The sequence below is a fragment of the Nesoenas mayeri genome (genome assembly GCF_963082525.1).
Source record: "Nesoenas mayeri genome assembly, contig: SCAFFOLD_183, whole genome shotgun sequence".
NCBI lineage: Eukaryota > Metazoa > Chordata > Aves > Columbiformes > Columbidae > Nesoenas > Nesoenas mayeri.
In genome coordinates, this window is record NW_027660038.1 from 2,868 (window position 1) to 7,962 (window position 5,095).

Below are 5,095 nucleotides of genomic sequence, written 5' to 3' on the forward strand. Positions count from 1 at the left end.
GGGATCTGGACCCACAGCCCATGGGCTCCATGGGGACACTGGGATGGTGACACTGGGGACATTGGGGACAGGGGGACCGGAGCTGTGGGGCGGGGGGACCCAGGAGATCCCAGAAGATCGGGGGTGGGGGGGGTTGTGCTTGTCATGTGACACTCCCCCCACCCCCCCCCCCCCCCCACCTCGTGTCTCGTGCATCTGCCTCCCCCCCTCCCCCCCCCCCACCTCCTTCCCCTCCCTCCCGCCCCGAACGCCTGGGTCCCCTCCCTCCCGCCCCGGACGCCTGGGTCCCCTCCCTGCCCCCCCCGCCCCCCATTACCTCACGCTGTTGAAATTCCTTGGCAGGAGCCGCCGTGGGGCTGAGCCAGGGTGACCCCCCCCGCCCCCCAACCTCTGCCCCACACATCGCCCCAGCCCCACATATACCCCACGGGCCCCCTCCCCAGCCCCACATATGTGGGGCCCACCCAGCCCTTGGGCAATGAGCAAAACACCAGCCCTAGCCAAGGAACCCAGGCGTCCGGGCCCCCCCCCCCTTCCCCCCCCCCAGCCCTGCCCCCAACACCCCAGGGACCCCGGCGTCCGGGCCCCCACCCCCTCCTGACCCTGCCAGGCCTCGTGGCGAATGCACGTGCCCTTCCCCCCCCCCCGCCCCCCCGCACTGTCCTTAGGGGACCCAGGCGTCCGGGATCCCCCCCTCCCCCATTCATGGGGGACCCAGGCATCCGGGATCCCCCCCCCCATCCATGGGGGACCCAGGCGTCCAGGATCCCCACCCCCCCCCCACCCCACCATCCATGGGGGACCCAGGCATCCGGGATCCCCAACCCCCCACATCCCACCATCCATGGGGGACCCAGGCATCCGGGATCCCCAACCCCCCCCATCCCACCATCCATGGGGGACCCAGGCGTCCGGGATCCCCACCCCCCCCACCCCACCATCCATGGGGGACCCAGGCATCCGGGATCCTCAACCCCCCCCACCCCACCATCCATGGGGGACCCAGGCGTCCGGGATCCCCACCCCCCCCACCCCACCATCCATGGGGGACCCAGGCATCCGGGATCCTCAACCCCCCCCCATCCCACCATCCATGGGGGACCCAGGCGTCCGGGATCCCCTGTCCTCCACTTCCCCCCCCTAAAACACCTAGGGGACCCAGGCGTCCGGCTGACCCCTGCCCCCCCCGTAGTGGACCCAGGCGTCCGGCCAGGTCCCCCCCCCCGCCCCCATCATCTCCTGCAGCACAAACAACAGTGGGGGGGGCGGGGGGGGGGTGAGTCACAGCCCCAGTATGTTACTGGGAGCTATGGGGCAGGTGCCACTGGGGTTACTGGTGTCACTGGGACAGGTGACACTGCGGTTACTGGTGTCACTGGTGTCACTGGGACAGGTGACACTGCGGTCACTGGTGTCACTGGGACAGGTGACACTGCAGTTACTGGTGTCACTGGCGTCACTGGGACAGGTGACACTGGGGTTACTGGTGTCACTGGGGCGGGTGACACTGCAGTTACTGGTGTCACTGGGACAGGTGACACTGCAGTTACTGGTGTCACTGGGACGGGTGACACTGCGGTTACGGGTGACACTGGGGTTACTGGTGTCACTGGGACAGGTGACACTGGGGTTATTGTTGTTACTGGAAGCACTGGGGCGGGTGACACTGCGGTTACTGGTGTCACTGGGACAGGTGACACTGCGGTTACTGGTGTCACTGGGAGCACTGGGGTGGGTAACACTGTGGTTACTGGTGTCACTGGGACAGGTGACACTGTGGTTACTGGTGTCACTGGGAGCACTGGGATGAGTGACACTGCAGTTACTGGTGTCACTGGGATGGGTGACACTGCAGTTACTGGTGTCACTGGTGTCACTGGGACAGGTGACACTGGGGTTACTGGTGTCACTGGGAGCTGTGGGACAGGTGACACTGCGGTTACTGGTGTCACTGGGGTGGGTGACACCGGGGTTACTGGTGTCACGGGTGTCACTGGGACAGGTGACACTGCGGTTACTGGTGTCACTGGGACAGGTGACACTGGGGTTACCGGTGTCACTGGGGTGGGTGACACCGGGGTTACTGGTGTTACTGGGAGCACTGGGGCAAACTGGGCTGCGTTACTGGTGTTACTGGTGTTACTGGGAGCCCCCCCCACTCTGGCAGCCGGACCCCACATCTGGCTGCCCCCGCCCAGATGTTTGGTTACCACGGCAACTGCAACCATAAACACACGGGGGGGGGCCGCCCGGACGCCTGGGTCCCCTCCCGAACGCCTGGGTCCCCTTTGCGGGGCGGGGGGGGCGGCGGTGAGGACTTGTGGGTCCCCGGACGCCTGGGTCCACTGTGCGGGGAGGAGCTGTGGGGCTGGATTTGGGGGGCCCGGACGCCTGGGTCCCCCGAAGCTCGTGGGGTGGCAGATGTGGGGCAGGTGCGTGGGATGTGGCTCCGCCCCCCAGGCCACGCCCCCAGCCCCCCGGCCACGCCCCCCGGCCACGCCCCACAGCGGAGCTGGGACGGGAGGGACCGGCCACTGGGACTTACTGGTGTTACTGGTGTTGCTGGTGCTGGTGTTACTGGGATCGCTGGTGGTGTTGGAGGTGACTGGGGTTGGGGTTACTGGGGGTGCTGGTGTTACTGGGGGTACTGGAGTTGCTGTTACTGGAGTTACTGGGAGTTCTGGTGTAACTGGGGGTACTGGAGTTGGTGTTGCTGGTGTTACTGGTGTGACTGGGGGTGACTGGAGTTGATGTTACTGGTGTTACTGGAGGTGATTTGAGTTGGTGTTGCTGGGGTTACTGGGGGTACTGGAGTTGGTGTTACTGGAGTTACTGGGAGTTCTGGTGTAACTGGGGGTACTGGAGTTGGTGTTGCTGGTGTGACTGGAGGTGACTGGAACTGGTGTTGCTGGTGTGACTGAAGGTGACTGGAATTGGTGTTGCTGGTGTTACTGGTGTGACTGGAGTTGGTGTTGCTGGTGTTACTGGTGCGACTGGGGGTGACTGGAGTTGGTGTTGCTGGGGTTACTGGTGTGACTGTTGTTTACTGGAGGTACTGGAGCTGGTGTTGCTGCTGTTACTGGTGTGACTGGGGGTGACTGGAGCTGGTGTTGCTGGGGTTACTGGTGTTTACTGGAGGTGACTGGGGTTGGTGTTGCTGGGGTTACTGGTGTGACTGTTGTTTACTGGAGGTACTGGAGTTGGTGTTGCTGGTGTTACTGGTGTGACTGGGGGTGACTGGAGTTGATGTTGCTGATGTTACTGGTGTTACTGTTGTTTACTGGTGTGACTGGAGTTGGTGTTGCTGGTGTTACTGGTGTTACTGTTGTTTACTGGTGTGACTGGAGTTGGTGTTGCTGGTGTTACTGGTGTGACTGGAGTTGGTGTTGCTGGTGTTACTGGTGTGACTGGGGGTGACTGGAGCTGATGTTGCTGGGTTTACTGTTGTTTACTGGAGGTGACTGGAGTTGGTGTTGCTGGTGTTACTGGTGTGACTGGAGTTGGTGTTACTGGTGTTTACTGGAGGTGACTGGAGTTGGTGTTGCTGGTGTTACTGGGGTGATTGGGAGTGACTGGAGTTGGTGTTGCTGGGGTTACTGGTGTGACTGGAGGTGACTGGAGTTGGTGTTGCTGGTGTTACTGGTGTGACTGTTGTTTACTGGAGGTACTGGAGTTGGTGTTGCTGCTGTTACTGGTGTGACTGGAGTTGGTGTTGCTGGGGTTACTGGTGTTACTGTTGTTTACTGGAGGTACTGGAGTTGGTGTTGCTGGTGTTACTGGTGTGACTGGAGTTGGTGTTACTGGTGTTACTAGAGGTGACTGGAGGTGACTGAGGTTGGTGTTGCTGGTGTTACTGTGTCCCCTCAGTGTCTCAGTGGGTGTCCCCATGTGTCCCCATGGGTGTCCCCATGTGTGTCCCATTGTCCCCTCAGCATCCCAGTGGGTGTCCCCATGTGTCCCCATGTGTGTCCCATTGTCCCCTCAGCATCCCGGGGGGTGTCCCCATGTGTCCCCATGTGTGTCCCATTGTCCCCTCAGCATCCCGGGGGGTGTCCCCATGGGTGTCCCCATGTGTGTCCCATTGTCCCCTCAGCATCCCAGTGGGTGTCCCCATGTGTCCCCACATGTGTCCCATTGTCCCCTCAGCATCCTGGGGGGTGTCCCCATGTGTCCCCACGTGTGTCCCATTGTCCCCTCAGCATCCCGGGGGGTGTCCCCATGTGTCCCCATGTGTGTCCCATTGTCCCCTCAGCATCCCGGGGGTTGTCCCCATGGGTGTCCCCATGTGTGTCCCATTGTCCCCTCAGCATCCCGGGGGGTGTCCCCATGTGTCCCCATGTGTGTCCCATTGTCCCCTCAGTGTCCCAGTGGGTGTCCCCATGTGTCCCCATGTGTGTCCCATTGTCCCCTCAGCATCCCGGGGGGTGTCCCCATGTGTCCCCACGTGTGTCCCATTGTCCCCTCAGCATCCCGGGGGGTGTCCCCATGTGTCCCCATGTGTGTCCCATTGTCCCCTCAGCATCCCGGGGGGTGTCCCCTTGTGTCCCCATGTGTGTCCCATTGTCCCCTCAGCATCCCGGGGGGTGTCCCCATGGGTGTCCCCATGTGTGTCCCATTGTCCCCTCAGCATCCCGGGGGGTGTCCCCTTGTGTCCCCATGTGTGTCCCATTGTCCCCTCAGCATCCCGGGGGGTGTCCCCATGGGTGTCCCCACGTGTGTCCCATTGTCCCCTCAGCATCCCGGGGGGTGTCCCCATGGGTGTCCCCATGTGTGTCCCATTGTCCCCTCAGCATCCCGGGGGGTGTCCCCATGTGTCCCCATGTGTGTCCCATTGTCCCCTCAGCGTCCCAGTGGGTGTCCCCATGTGTCCCCATGTGTGTCCCATTGTCCCCTCAGCATCCCGGGGGGTGTCCCCATGTGTCCCCACGTGTGTCCCATTGTCCCCTCAGCATCCCGGGGGGTGTCCCCATGTGTCCCCACGTGTGTCCCATTGTCCCCTCAGCATCCCGGGGGGTGTCCCCATGTGTCCCCATGTGTGTCCCATTGTCCCCTCAGCATCCCGGGGGGTGTCCCCCGTGTCCCCCCCTGCAGGGCG